General features: G+C 38.5%; 1 protein-coding gene, 1 long non-coding RNA gene and 1 pseudogene across 4 annotated transcripts in view; 2 read left to right on the forward strand and 1 right to left on the reverse strand.

Annotated features, from left to right (window-relative positions):
• The first annotated feature begins 525 nt into the window (after positions 1–525).
• LOC122058168 lies at positions 526–13,023 on the forward strand. The gene is made up of 2 exons (XR_006133697.1): positions 526–909; positions 12,744–13,023. It is a non-coding gene; the product is annotated as an uncharacterized LOC122058168 (long non-coding RNA).
• A 1,121-nt stretch (positions 13,024–14,144) lies between these two features.
• Positions 14,145–16,461, reverse strand: part of LOC122058167 (glucan endo-1,3-beta-glucosidase 14-like) — a 6,417-nt gene continuing 4,100 nt past the window's right edge. Inside the window, exon 5 of one of the 3 annotated variants that reach the window (XM_042620694.1) lies at positions 14,145–14,804. The gene's annotated coding sequence lies outside the window, so the exon portion shown is untranslated. Of the gene's footprint in view, positions 14,805–15,187; positions 15,549–16,461 lie in introns of those variants that run through there. The other 2 variants (XM_042620692.1, XM_042620693.1) reach the window with 2 other exon arrangements.
• LOC122094748 lies at positions 14,504–15,265 on the forward strand (annotated as a pseudogene).

Genomic DNA, 16,461 nt, shown 5'->3' on the forward strand with positions numbered 1-16,461 from the left:
TAACTAGGGAAAAGAACACTAATTGGTTGTGCCCTCTACACCCAGGCATAGGACATCGTGAAAGGATGCCCTTGCCCCTCTGGTTGGACGCTTATGCATGCAATCCCACTAGCCGAGGCGTTGACGCAATGGCCACATGACCAAGTAGTGTTCTTTCTATCATAACAATTAAATGGGTATAATTATCTCCAAATACATGCCCTCTACTGTATATGTTTTTATTTGGTGGGACCCTTAAATGTATATTTAGTTGATGGTATGTTGTATTATTTATCAAATGACATTTATTCCAAGGCCTAGATTTAATGATGTTTATCTTGCGGTTACTATAAAGGGATAATTTTCTAGATTTATCAGGTTAAAACAATAATTACCATCATACTTGTTCTTTAATTTTTTCCGATTTTCTTATCTTTTACCCTAAAAGGTGTTCTCCTTATTGGAAAAATTATTTAGATTATCTAAAAATATATTTGGGTTTATCAAAATTGAACAGGGACAAAGATTCGTATTACAGAGGGAGGGAGGGCTCATGCAACTCTACCTTGGTTCAGCCAGTATTGTACCGGTCCATACAAACCCTGCTGTCACCATAGTTGGAAGAGGAAGCCGTAGGCGGCTCGAAGTTTTCATCGATGGGTTCGATTTGTGATGTCCGTGAGATGCTTGGCTGTTGCCTTGTGTTTGAATGTTTTACTATGATGGACTTCGTGGCGGTTATGCGAGGAAACTAAGCTGAAGCCCTTGCAAAATTTGTGATATGAGAAGAGGTTGATTGGCTTTGGTGCTGAGAACCGCCGGCTCGAAGTGAAAGTGCAGAACAAAGCAGCCGCTTTCGTGGTGGGGAGGTTGAAAAGCTGCTGTACGTAGGGATTTCCTGCAATTGGCAGGAGCAGAAACTGCATTCAGGTATGTGTGTTGTTCTGCGGAATTTGTTGGAAGATTCTCATAGGGTTACCTTTGCTATCCGAGTGTTCAAATTTATATTCCAGAACCATTTGTGTGAGTATGTAGCTGGTTTTTTGGGATTGGTATGACCTTGATTTTGGTAAGCATATTTGAAATGCAACCCAATTCATACTTATGAGTTAGGAAAAATAGTAGGGGGTGGGTTCCTTCTCAGTGATTCTCCCGCCCAAGACATTTCGATCCTGCAAACTCCGGCTTTCAAGCAGCAAATGGAGGCGGAGGGTGGTCTACGTTTATTCTGCCTCTGTTTGCTAGTGCAGAATTTCTCAAAGCAGGCACAGGGAGCCTGTTTGAGACAGTGGATGACAATGTTAATCAGATGATATCAATAGATCTTTCGATGGATGCTAATTTAAGTGAGCTAGCATAGAGCAGGCACTGTTTTGGGTGTTTTTGTGATACACATCTTTGTCTTAGGTAAATCGGTTAAAAGAAAGATCCTCTGTTCGATTTGGTAAATCCGAACTTTTTTTTTTGTGGGTAATTTAGTGTTTTTTCCCCTAGATATGTCATTTCATAGGGGATGAACAAATGCATTTAGAACATAATAGTGGGATGCATGACATTGCATGAAAACCTCTAGGAATGATACAAATTCTTGCTAAAATAAGTAGAGAACTGTTGAAAAACCAAAAAAAGAAGGTGGGATAGAGTATTTCCATAGATAGAATAAAGCCAAGCTAAATAAATTTAAACATATTAGGTCTTGACATGTGCATGAAAATTCTTTTGAATGGTAAGAAGAAGTCTAACTATTCATGTTAACCACATTAAATATATGCATTTTATAATGACTATGACATAACTATTTATTGATTATGTAGTATTCAAATGATAAGAAGATTGTCAATTATAATTCGTAATTATAGAGTGTGTCTACACGCCAGCATGTGTCATGGTATTTAATATGCCACCACTTCGCAATATGGTAAACATGAGTGGGTTCATGTTATGGAGGACCACACACACTTCAATAGTCAACTTTCAGTGCCAAATAAAGTTTCAGAAATGTCTTAAAAATGAGATCAAAGTAGCACAAATTACAAAATGCCATCTGGTTTCATTATAATGAAATGACATTTCTTTACTTCTAGATTCATTTTTTAACGACTTCGCATGCTTGTTTCAAGCCAAAATTTGACCAAAAGGATGGATGTCAGATCCTCAATCACATAGACCCACCCATATCTATCCGTGTGTTCCTCAAGGCAAGGGTGGGCAAAAATTATTGATGTTTATTTCAACCACTTCCTATACTTGTTTTAGGTTTAAATTTGACCAATTTGATGGGCAACTTCAATGAATTCCGATGACTATGCTTTGCAGTCATCTCAGTGAGCATTCATACCCTGTTCCCATTTCTTGAAAACAAAGTGACGGATCATGTATAAAGGGGAACCCAATACTCCACAATCAAATTTTGTGTAGTTAAAGTGGACATCTGCAAACTCTAAGCCAATTAGTCCACAAATCAAAAAGGGTGCCAAGACCCTGATTATTCTGCTGCTTCATACCTCTTGAGGGAGCAGACACAGACGTCATGGGCAAGATGTGAGGGTGAGTATACCCAAGATTCAATCCCCTGGATCTGCATTCCCTTAATAAGGCATTTATGCCAAAATATTTCACTCCGCGGTTGCTGTGGGTCTTGATTAAAACCTACTTATTGAACAACTCCACAGAACTCGATCCTAATTCAGAAACCCAAATTGAGGCCACTAGGATTTAAAAGTGATATATCACCAACCTGATATCAACTAGCCCTATTCTACAATGCTGAATTTCCTTGTCAGTATAGCAGCCTCATTTGGTGAATGAGATGATTTTTCCACTATTCCGAGAATAAATTGTATTTGAGGAATGATTCAGTGCATATGCCACATATGGAAAGTTGTGTGACCTTGTGTCCAAATCAATTTGTAGAAAGGCCTTCTTGAATGTGTGTCAATCTACACTACCTCGAATGATTGTCTACTCTACAGGTTATACTTGCAAGTTAGTGATTCCTATTATGTGGGTTTGGTGCCTCTTCTGCTTCCTCATGTGTTGAAAAGCTTGCTTATATTTTGTTTCATATAATCTGGCCATTTGGCTTTCTCAATGGGCTATTTTATAAAGATATTATTTGTTAAGGTTACTATGTCACCAACAAAATTATGAGAAATGTAAGCTTTTACTTTTTTCTTGTGTTATTATGGTTGATGTTCGTCCAGAAGTGGATGAAAAGGTGCATTCAGTTAAATTGTTTGAGTACTTGAGACGAATGACAAAATACATGAAGGTCCTCTCTTTTTCTTAATTGTGTTTAATTATTTGTGTTCTTTCGAAAAATCATTGCTTTTTCTTTGTTGAAGGAGGAAGCACAAGTAGAGGTTTTCTCTTGATATGCTATTTGCTCCCTGCTGTTATGATGTTACCGGATTCCACCTGTATAGGAGATAGGCAGAACTACTTTTTCCTTATGTTGGAAGGTTCTTTGGTTACATAGGATAATATTTGAATGCAGATAACTAGGGCTTTCCTGGGGAAGAGTGGCAGGGGAGAGCTCCCTTACCTGGGGAAGGGTTGGCAGCCAAGGGGAAGTGGCTAAATGCTCCTCCTCTTCCTTCTTCTTCTCCTTTTTATCCTTCTTTCTCTCCCTCCCACGAATTTAGGTTTGTAATAATGAGCTTCCAAAGCTCATGTTTCTATTTATAGGGTAGGCTCACTAAGGTTTATTTGCCTGCCCAATGAGGTTTTGTTAAATGACTTAACATAGTTATGGGCCACGGGGTCCAACACCTTGACCTCACAAGGTGTATGAAGGGAGAAGGGTAAAAGGGTCACCTCCCAAACAATGGGTCCCACAGACAAATGATGCAATTTGGGAGAGATAGATCTACCGGCTGCTGCTACCGGTAGATCAGTGATCAACCGGTGGGATCTACCGGTGATCTCATTTCTGTTTCTGTTCAGAATTTCCTACAGTTCCTTTGCCTAATCCTAGGTGGATTTCCTAGGGGTTTGTGTATAGCTATATGATGAGGTCCTAATATGAATACAAGGTCACTTACCACCAAACCTTAGGAGGTCTGTAACCCCTCTAGTTCTTTCGGCAACATATGCACAAGCCCGAGGGGTCATCTTGTCCCTCCAAACAGTAGACTGATGCTGTCCACAAGTCACTGGTATTGACACAATCTTCAATGCATCACCTATATAAAAAATTTAAATTAGACTGGATTTGGGCACGAGTGTAACAAATGCGATGTCTCCCCCATGGCCTGCCATTATGCAACACTAGTTGGTAAATTGTTGCAATGAGAGCACAAATATTATTAACATGTACACATCAAATATGGTTCCTAAACAATAACAACATCCAAAACCTTATCCCAACTTAATGGGGTCGGTTACATGGGAACATATATTAATTTGTCGTGGGAAATGCATTTTTTGAAATAGAAAATAAAAAAATAATTCAACAAGCTAAAAAATAATCCAGATCCATGAAGTAGTAGATCGGGCCATTCTATCTAACATATAATAACTTGGAACAAATCTATCATCTTTACTAGTATATTCTACCAAAAAATTGAATTTGGGAGAAAATGGTCTTACCCTAAAGCTTTAATCTTCTAATCCTATGTGTAGAAGGGTTGATTTCTGTTGACAATACAAAATACAAGAATGGATTGAAGAGATTTGGTTGTTGTTGTTTTGTAGTTGATTGAAGAGATTTGGGAAAAAACTCATAGTTTGGCAAAGAATAGTGTGGTAGAGTCGAAACTATCAGAATATGAAGCTCTCAGTTGTAAAATGTCGAAATGAGATAGGTTTTATATTTTGATGGGGATGTGTCATTTTAGTTTTGGTCCAACTAGTTTTTGTCAAACCAGGAGAAGCAGTCGAAATAGGTTGAAAGCTGGTTGAAACTAGTTCCAATACTAGGGGTGAAACAGGGCTGGGTTGGGCTGGGTATCTTAAAACCCCAACCCAACCCTAGGTCCCCAAAACTCAAACTAGGCCCAACCCAACCCTGTCAGGTTCACGCTTAGGCCCAACCCTGCTGGGCTCAGGGCTGGGTATTTTTTTTTTTTCTTACAAAGGATCACAAATGTTAAGCTATACTTATCAAAGGGGGGAGGGGGTAAGGAAGATGTTAAGACTATGGTCAGCCCTTGTCCACCCCTAATCCATAAATTTGTAGCAAGCAAGGTTGTCAATTTGGTTATGAGATAGACCTTTTAATCACCACATCTCTTAGAAACTGGACAGGCTAAATTTTGGCCTGATTCTTCATTATTTCTATTGTATCTAAAGTTCATATCAATACATGATAAGAGACACACAAATAGCCTATGTAAAAAAATAGGTAAGAGTATGTGGCTTGTGTAACACATGATGTGGGTTGAAGTCATACTGACAGCTTGTGTAACACATTATGTGGGCATAGGAGAAGGGGAACACTATTACAATAATAGATCAGGGTTAAAATCAGGCCGGGCTGGGCCTGGGTTGATGGGATGGGCCTAGGTCTCAATCCAGGCCTAGCCTCGTCGGGCTGGGCTGGGTTGACCCTCATAACTAGGTTAGACAGCGTTTGGGCTCAGGGTGGGTTCGGGCCGTCAGGGCCAAACTTAATCCTCTATGCAATATAGTATCACATATGGGCTTTGTTTGGTTCTTTGCGGAACCGGGATATCAAGTTCAACAGAGACGATGAACCATGGTAGTCACGACAAATTTTCCATCCGGCTTGAAAGAGAAGAGTTTCTCATATAAGTCATATATCCTTGACATATTTTTGTCTTGAGAAAAATCTCTTTGAGTTCCTCCAGACACCCTTTGCAGTCTTATGAAACATGACATTGGCAGCCACTGAATGATGAAGTACTGATTTAAAGGATTAAAATAGTACCAAACAGGATCAAAAACAGATAATAAAATTCCAGATTATGGAAGAATTCTGACAACTATAGGGAAGGGGTAAAACGATAATTTAATTCCAGAAATTAGGGTTCAGAAAGGGAAGCTAGACCATTGATTTCAGATGTAAAATAATCCAATATCAGTATCCTAAATAGGTAATGAAAACACATTCTATTGTAGATGTGGAATGGCTTAAACAACACTAATGGAGCTACGGGCAGAATTGGAAAAAAAAAATTATCTTCAGACCTGATAGTCAGATTTGTCTCAGATTTGAATCAGATCATATTTTGATGAAATGAAAAATTTGGTCAAAAGTTGGTTTCGATCGGATGGCTGAATTGCTTAATCCGAAAAAACGCATTGTATCCAACCTCCCCGAAACTAGGGTTCTAGCTGGATAAATAAGAACAATACTTACTTGTTAATGGATAAAGAATAATGATAGAAGAAGAAAGGAAGAAGGAAGGGAAGAATGGGGGTAGGGGAATGAGTCGAATGACTATCTCAGCCCGGGTCTCTCACTCTCAGCTCTCACAGCTGATGACACAACCTATCTCAAGCAAATCTTTGCAAACAACAAGAAAAAATTTCATTCAATAATAATAATCCAAGTCACAACTGATCAGCCATATATATAGGCTGTAATCTTGCTGATTACAATTAGGAAAGACTTTTAATAACCCAAATAAATCATAACTCAATTATAATTGATTCACTAACGAACAAGTTTCTAAATATAACCGAAACAAGTCTCCAAAATAACTCAAACAGAAAACTGACGAACAAATAGAGCTACTGCTGTCACAATCATATTGGGTTTCCTGCTGGCCCAAAGTAACTGAATCAAAATAGGCCAGTTCGATGGCCATTAATGCTCATTAATGCTGCCCTGAATCTTCTTGATGTTAGGCTTGGTAGGAACTAACCAAACCCAATTAGGATTCCACAAATTCAAATCTGAAACCAGACTTGGAACCAAAGTTCGTATCTGGCTGAAATAGGAGGAAGCCTGCGGTTGGCCGTAGGATGGAGCTCAAATTTTGATCGAAAGCTCCTTTCGTGGTGCTAAGCAAACCCTTAAAAGTTGGGCTTGATTGGATGGCCAAATATGGAGATATGAAGTTTGGTTCCCAAATAGGAAACTAATGTAGACCTTCAGAAGCGGCAGCTAGGGACCTCCAATGGTCACCAAGCTTGGGTGTGGGCCTCTTGGGGGCTGGAAGGAACCCCAAAAGGGCTTGAAGATTGGCCTGCTGGTTGGGGATATCTGGCACTGGTCTATTTCCCTCGAAACCTTGACAATAAGGTTGGTCAATCTTGGCTTGTGGGCTGGTCTTCGATCACCAATAATGGAAGGTTGTTGAGCCTTCGATCAATAATCAATCACACTCTCTCACAACAAACAAATAAGTAAATAAAAGAAAGGAAAAAAGAGACGATGGGGGGTTGAGACGGGTGGAAGAAGAGTTAGGGAATGGGCATCTCTCTCAGGTAAGAGCAAGGATCCGTGTAGCAGACCCCATTTAGTTGGTATAAGGCTGAGTTGTTGTAGTTGTACCCATGTCCAACAGTTCATTTAAACCAGGGTGGAAAACCCTAGGGATATGTGAGGTTGTTTGATTAACCTTTTTTTTTTTATTACATATCTATTAAGAGTTTATAAAAGTATTGCCTGTCCTTAATTCTTGTTTTACCTACCATATCCTTAGGCAATATACTTGACCATACTAACTGTATTATCATTACATTTTACACAAAAAATTGGTTTAAATAAGAAGCTGTCCATCTCAGTTCTAAGAGGAACAGTGACCCAAGGCCACTTCAAAAAATTGTTAGGGTTCATTAAAGGCTCTAGCGCCTCCATATCACTTCAAATCCTGTGCACCTCCTATCCATTCTTGATTGTTTCTTCAATCCCTATCAGATTTCCATGTGCTGCCGCTTCAATATCCTCTCCTGTTGTTGCATAGCTAGCAAGTAGAAATAAGCATTCGTTTTGTGAGAATAGGGCGGTTGCCCAACCTGATATTTTAAGAGACATGTTAGAAACAGCAGTTATAATCAACACATTGTCAGAAAATATGGCATTTGAGATCTGGAATCAAATCTGGGTGCGGTATCCGTCACCTGTAAGTGATCTGATTTCTCACCATTCATCTGAGCAGTCCAGACCTGAACTTGATTTATTACGAGGAGAGGATTTGGGGATTTTGATCCCGTTGTGATCATATTCCTATGCTTCCAGAAAAAGTAACATGTTATGATGAACGTGTGAAAGTACACAAAATCATTCTTCAAGATGTACCAGAGTTAAAAAAATACATTATGAAATTGATAACAGAAGAAAAATGCAAACACTCGACTCTTAAACCCAATGGGCCCGCAGCCCAGATTCTTTTGGACAACTCACAGGTAAGGAAAACATGCCGAGTGCTTTCTCTAATGCGGAACCGGGATTTTAAAAAACCATGTTCGGTTCGCTTAATGGGCCCACCCAAATAAGAGAACTCAATAATCAAGATGCAGGGGCAGTAACGTAAATAACTGAAGTTATAAAGAGAGTGACAGAGTTGTAAATAAACAGATTACTGATGAGCTACTTGGGAGATGGGACCTAAAGGAAATTAGTAATTATTTGATGAAGATAAACTAGGAAGCAAAATAGAAGTATGGGATATGGGAGAATTAAAGGCAAATAGAACCAGAAGCCAAGCAGAGGCCATGGGATTCAAGGAGGAAGAACTCCCTTGTAAGAGCTCAGATCAATCTGAAATTTGGGATTATGGTTCGCAACTCACAGCCCTACTAAAAACAACACATGGTCTCCTTAGACAACAAGCAAACCAGAAGTTCCAGAGGTCTGAAACTGAGCTCTACGGTGGGGTTATGTTCAGACCTGCAACTGAAGTTCTTTTTTTGATGAGAAGGATTTCTGGAACCAGGGTTTGGGTCTCTTAGGGTAGAGCCACCTTCGCACAAAGTTTCAGTTCCAGCAGATCAAAGGTGAGGGAGATGAATCCACTTGTTGGTGCTGCAACTATTGTTCAGAAATAGGGGTTCGACCAGTAAGAGAGAGAATGATAAGAAGGAGAAGAAAAACAGAGGAAGATGAAGAAGAAGAAAGGAAGGGAAGTCACACAAAGCCACAGACGCAGGCTCTCAAAATTATTCCACTCAAACTTCTTATCCCAAACACTGAATTGCTCCATCGATTACATGTCTAATATAAAGAAAAATCAAAACAATTAATAGAAACTACTTGACAGGAAACTACTCTAAGATTAGAAACGAACTAATTCCAAAAGAAATTATTTCTAAAACAAAATAGAATCAAATATCCAAAGATTGCTTCCCTAATGATCAACTACCAACCCTTGCTAGACCAGAATATCGGTTTTGGTTGGTTGTGTCTTGGCTTAGGCCTCCATAGTGGGTCAGTTTGGTCCAGCCAAGCCAAGGTATCTGCATCATTCCCACTCCTTGTGACACAAACCACAAGTGTCAGGACATTGGACTCTTATTAACCGAGTTGTTTAACAGATCATGAACACAAGGAAGATGCCAGATGATTGGAGAAGCATTGTTGTCCTGATTTACAAAAATAAAAGGGATATTCTGAGCTGCAATAACTATAAAAATATAAAACTAATGAGTCATACTATGAAACTGTGGGAGAAGGTTATGAAGCTTGCATAAGAAGAGAGACTCATATCACGGAGAACCAATTTGGTTTTATGCTAGGAAGATCCACAATAAAGGCTATTTACCTACTAAGGAGGCTCATGGAAATCTATAGAGTCCACAAGAAGGATCTCTAGATGGTTTTTATCGACCTTGAAAAAGCATATGATAGAGTCCATAGAGATTTAATCCCACATGTCATAGTTTTTGTTTTTTATCTCCCACAACTACATGGACCAGGTCATACTGGGATTGAATGAGAACCATTTAACTTTCACTGAAAGAAATGAAGAGCACTAAACACTCTCGTGTGAGTGGCCCTAAGGAGATAAAAGGAGTCGAACTCAGAACCACACACTTCCTTAGGAAAGGTCCCTTGCCAACTCAGCTACCCCTTGGGGTTCACATGTCCTAGTTAAGAGAGAAGTGTCGAGTACATATGTGGATATAATTAAGGACATGTATGATGGCGTGGTGACTAGTGTGAGATTTGTGAGAGGTAAAGGCAAAGAATTCCCAATTACGATTGGGTTACATCAAGCTTCGGCCTTAAACTCATATTTGTTTGTGCTTATCATAGATGAATTAAATAAGAATATTCTAGACGAGGTCCCCTGGTGTATGGTCTTCACCGATGACATCATTTTAGTTGTTGAGACAAAAAGTAGGGTTTAACGTTAAGTTGGAGCTATGGAGATTAACCTTAGAAACAAGAGATCTTAAGATTAGTAGAGCACAGATGGAGTCAATCATAAATAAATAAATAAATAAATAAATAAATAAAAGTGACACAGAGGATGATGTTTCTCAAAGAATTAAAGTGGGATGGATGAAGTGGAGAGATGCATCCCAAGTGTTGTGTGATCGGCTTATCCATAGTTGTAATGGCGTCGCCAAGGCGGCGATTTGGCGTCTTGGCGGAAAAAGAAGTTCATGGCAGTGCTACGATTTACGTGACTCACAAATGGCGGTCGCCATTGGCTGATAGACGTCACCATGGCACCGCCATAGACGTCAGGTCACACTTGATTCACTAGGTGGTCGATTTTTTGTAAAATGCTGGGTGATTTTGATAGAGCTATATTGATTTTTGATGATTTGATGTTGCTTAATGTTGGTTTTATATGTTATATGGTATATATTGTAGGCTTGTAGCATGCTAAATAACTTTAGAGAAGAGGGGAAATAAAAAAGTAGCAAACTAAATAACTTTAGAAAATAGAAAAAATAAAAAATGACACATGGGCGATTTGACTGCCATGGCAACGCCATAATGGGCGATCATCGTCAAATCGATTCGCCACCCCTCCACTGTCTTGGATCGATTTGATGCCGTGACAACTATGGACTTATCCCTTTAAAGCTTAAGGGAAAATTCTATAGGATTGTTGTGCGATGATCGGCTATGATGTATAGAGCAGAATGTTGGGCAATTAAGAAAGGTCATATAGAGAAGATGTGTGGCATAGATGAGAATGTTAAGATAAATATGTGGCAAAATTAAGGAGGATGAAGTAAGAAATGATCATATTAGAGCTGATTTGGGAGTTGCCCCAATCAATGTCAAGCTCTGAGAAAGCCATATGAGGTGGTGTAGTCATTGTCCAACGGAGGCCTAGTGACTCCCATGTAAGGATGAGTGATATGATTCCAATTGAAGGAGCTATAAGAGCTAGGGTAGGATTAAATGACTATAGGAGAAGTTGAGGAATGATATGCATGGTTTGGGTCTTATACCAACTTGACCTCGGATAGAGCCTATTGAAGAGCAATGGTCCATAAAGCCGACCCCATTTAGCTAAGATTCTCCTGACTTGTTGGCCTGTGCCTCTTTCCTCTTAGTTTCATCTCTCACTTTTCATCTTTGCATTCTTCATCTTTCATTTGTCATGTTTCATTTTTCATCTCTTTCCCTCCCCCTCCTCCTCCCCCAACCCCCACCCCCCCTTTTCTCTGTTTAGAATTCAGTTTTCCTTATTTTTGTTGTTTGGATCCATGTAGCCAACCTCATTAAGTTGGGATAAGGCTTAGTTTTTTTTTTGTTGTTGTAAGAATGCAATGAGTGGAATCTTTGCCCCACCCAAGATCTTTCTTTTGCTGTATCCTGGTAAAAAAATGAATTTTCTTATAACTTTACTACCCTTAGGAGTTCGCCTTTCTTCTTTTTCTTTCTTCTGCGTTCTATCTTCTCTATGGCTGTGTTTTTGAGAGAATGTTTGTATAATAATGCGATGGAAGTACACCCCTTTTCCACTTTCTTGCATTTTCTATGTTTTGCTAGTATAGATAATTTTCTATTGGAATTTGCACCTTTGCAACACTCTTTCAGGTTGGGTGTATGTGTAAGAGAAAAAACAAAAATGGGAATACTCTTTCATTTTCTTGCACTTCAACAGCCAAGTATCAAAATTGGATGTCTTATTTTCTTCCACTTCACTTCACCCCTCCCCACACTCCTACATTTCATTTTCTCACACTTTCTAAAATTCTTTTGACAATTAAACACAGCCTATTGCAACTCCGCTTCCTTCATTGCATGTGTGCATGTGTAACGGCCACAGGAGTTTGTCTATGTGATAATGATTCAATTCTCCCTATATCCATCCCTGCAGCTCTTTTCTGACAAATGAGGCTTTTGTTGATATTATATCATCATACTCCCCCACCCCTCTCAAAGTGAATGAGTTTTTCCGTCTACATTTTTAATGCCAACTGCATTGACTCTATCTATATTAAGCTTCTACTTCTAAGTTTGTAGTACAAAATAAATACTCTTTATCATGTTTTAACATCGAGTTGTAAGCCATCATTTTCATTTTCATAATTACTTCATAACTGCTACAATAATTGGCTAAAAATAATAAACATGATGTCATGATGATGACGATAATGATAAAAACAACTACAACAACAATAACAACAGTGACAATGATAATGATGACAACAGCTGGATAGTGTTTCTTAAAACCTTGATGCACCCAACTCAACTACTTGATTACTGTTGTTACCACCACAGTTGCGTAATTGCAAATCACTGTCATTGTGATCATTACAAATCATCTACTCTTGCTGAACAACTACTTCATCTTCATTAAGTTCCTGAAATGTATTGTGGTTAATTAATCAACGAAAAATCTATTCCTCGTGATCATTAAATAGTGTTGTTTTCATATTTGCAGACTATGCGGGTCAAATCAGGACCGAGAGTGGGAACGGAGATTTCAGAGATGGAGAGATCTGATTGAGGTCCAGCAAATCTCAAACTCCTTGTACCATTTAATAGGGTGAGTCAGATAGATTAACAATACAGAGAAGAAAAGGAAAACAGAATCATAAGTAAAGGTTTCTTGTACCTTCCTTAGATAAATTGGTGAAGGTGGGACTGGGAGAGGAGCTAGGGCAGCTGTAAAGGGATTTTGTTTATTGATATTATCTAGAAATTCAAATATTTTAAGGGCATATGATGATTTGCTTCAATTTTAAAAAAAAAAAAAATATGATGATTTGTTTCATAACCCAACAGTTATATTTTTTTATGATTAGATCACCGACTCCGCCACCCACCAGAAAGGAAAAGGGTGGTTGAGGGAGGGTTGGCTATGATAATGTCGTTTTATACTCTAGAATGAGAAATGGAAACACAGTAGGAGCTTTCTTTCAAAATTTTGCTGCTGGTTAGTGATTACTTACTAGGAAAAATTAAAATGATAATAGTTGCTTGCTGTTGGTCCAAATGTTTTAAAAACTTCCAGCTGATTAGTGATTACTTAACAGGAATCCCAATATTTTGGTTAGCGTATGCCTGCCATGCTTCCAGTGGCATCATGAGCATAAAACCTTTATATTTTTTTTTTTGGGTAAACGAGAATAAAAAATGAGAAAATGGATGGCTTTTGGTCCACATATGGGGCATAAAATGACCACGTCATCCCTAGGATGCTTTTGCATCCGCTCTCATTGGCCTTTGTGCACATGTTAGGGTCACATTTTTCGCAGGGAATACTTCGCTGAAACCTATTATGTGCACCCCAATATATCATGTCTAATACTAAGCTATGGTATATAACAGCTATTTTGAAATCATCATAATACATGAATTAATTTTGTATCCAAATCAAGACATATTGACACCAATCAATGGTTAGGATTTATAATTATTGACCAATCAAAAGCCAAAGAATAATGTCCTATTGGTACAAGAAATACTAGCATAAGAGACCAATGAGAGGACGTGCAATAACATCTTCAACGCCTTGAATATGAAAGGCAGCATAATCTTTTTACGTACCCTATCTGATCATTTACAGGGTTGTCATTTACAAGATTCATTTTCCCCAATCAAAATAAAAGAACCTTCTCTTTAGATCAAAATAAAATCTGACATTAGTAATTGGTTTTCCTATAGCTATTTGTTGGATCTAGTCTTCCTTCACTCATGATTTAGTAAGAATATTTAAGGTATTTGGTTCATTCATTTATTTATTTTATTTTATTGTTTATCAATTTTTTTCATTCATCTATAGTGGAGGAAAACTTTTAATTGATTTTTTTTTTTTAATTTAACTGAAAAAGGGTAGCACCCTTGTTTTTACATCGGGAGTTAAGAAAAACGTGAAAGAGATGGATGGTCTATGGAATAAGTGACACACGCATGTGATACATGGCCTAAGATTTCCTTAATGAGAAGCACATGGTATCACATGACCTGAGCCTTTCGTGGATGCGTCATATCAGGACCCTGCGGCCCTGCCTAGTGCATATCCACATTCCACACGCCTTGTTTGGGTACACTTCCCCCTACTCACACCGCCATATGCGGCAACGATTATGACCACACGTGCGTCTTAGGTTGTCGGTCATTGGCACTACAGAAGAGGAGGTTCATCTGCGCCCGACTATCAATCTCTGCATCCAGCGACAAGGTCGCTCTAGTCCCTGGATGGATGACTTCAAGAGAGAGATTCGACCACCTACGCTTGCATTTATGGATCTGGCTATAGAAAAAGCAAAACTTGCCTCGGAACAGTTTTCAAAGTACCAGTAGGCTGTGTTATGGTCGAGAATGGAGTGGCCATTGCCTCAGGAAGAAACCGTACTACTGAAACCAGAAATTCTACCAGACATGCAGAGATGGAAGCCATCGATGATGTCCTTCAACGGTGCCAAACTCTTGTTGGGCTTTCCAAATCAGAATTGGTTGGAAAGTTTTCAAGAAGAGATCTTTCCGTTACATGTGAATCCTGTATAATGTGTGCAAACAGGGTTATCAATACTTGGAATCAAGACAGTATCTTATGGCTGCTCTAATGATAAATTTGGTGGTTATGGATCAATCTTGTCATTGCATTCAAATAGCTCAGATGAGTTCTTCAACAGTGGGTGGATGTCCATTGGGCAAGTTTAAATGTATTGGGGGAGTTATGGCTTTAGAAGCCATCTCTCTTTTTCGAAGCTTCTACCAGAATGGGAATCCCAATGCCCCAAAATCTCATCGACCTGTTTAACCATTGGAGACTATTTAAACCTGTTTCCAATATATTCAATTCAATTTCACTTCAAAACGTAATGCCATGTTATTTGATTTTCAATTTTCAGTTCTGTTGGAGGCAACTGATAGAGCAAGTGAAGTGTGAAAGATGCCTTGTTAATAATCTCATTGAATCCACTCTACTATATTATAAACTGGGTACCGATCTTTTTCCATCTCCTATCAATGAATTGTATGATTCTACAGAGAACCCCCTCCTCCCCTGTCCCTGCCATCTAAATATGATGTTTCTATAAATTCTAAAAAAAATTATAATTTCTATAATCCCCTTATTCTAATGTTTCCCACTATATGTTCCTTCTCATTTACTGTAGTATTGCTGACTAATTAGTCTTTCCACTGACTGGCTTGTCCATTGGGGTTCTGTACCTGGGTTGAATCTATGCTTGGATCAACGTTGCAAGGATAGCATCTGTTTGTTGTTGTTTATGTCAGCCTGCATCAAGTAGAGAAGCAATGTATTGGTTACATGAAAATGAACAATGTGGTGCAAAAAGAAAATGTACATTAATTAGCTAATATCACCCCAAACATGATAACTTGAGTCAAATTACATCAACTTGGTTCACAGTTCAAACACCACAGATTTCTGGACCAATACTCTTTCACAAAGTTTTTGAGGTAATGCTTAACCAATTAAAGGCTTGATAAGGTATGCTTTCACTCTAGATAAGAAGGAAAAATGAAATGGATGGAGTATCACACAGAGAGCATATTGGGGGTCCTATTGGAATCATTTCCCCAAAGGAATTAGAAGAAACAAGAGAGATCGAGCCAACAGGGCGATAAACACTAGGAGAAAGTGAGTGATTTATGCTTTGATGAATGCAGACAAATAAAAAGCAAGATTGGGACTTCGGCACACAGGCAAAAAACGTATGGGAAAAGACTCTCCGCACATGGGGGTGGTATGGGAAGAGAGACTCTGAACATGGGGTGTTTCCACAATTCCTTAAAGATTTTTTATTATTTTTTTCTTCTTATAAAAATAAATAAAAAAATCTTCCACATCGGCATAGGAAACAATATCATGTTCGGAGAACCCTTTCCCCGAAAGTATTTAGAGATCAGTGAAATTTTTTCCCAGAGAAATGGTATTCATATAGGTAGCATATTTGGTAAGGTAGCATTGAAATTGGTGAACAACAATTTGCAAGGTCTCATCAGGTAGTTGGCCTTAAAAACACAAAGCAGCAGCAAAATAATCAGGAAGTTCGAATTATCACTTAACCAACTTATCATTTTCTATTTTCTAATTTTGGAGAACTTAATCTAACCAATGTCATTCAAAAACAAGCTTTTACATATATATAAATATATATATATATATATATACATTTTTTTTTTAA

The sequence above is a fragment of the Macadamia integrifolia genome, chromosome 12 (genome assembly GCF_013358625.1).
Source record: "Macadamia integrifolia cultivar HAES 741 chromosome 12, SCU_Mint_v3, whole genome shotgun sequence".
Classification (NCBI taxonomy): domain Eukaryota; kingdom Viridiplantae; phylum Streptophyta; class Magnoliopsida; order Proteales; family Proteaceae; genus Macadamia; species Macadamia integrifolia.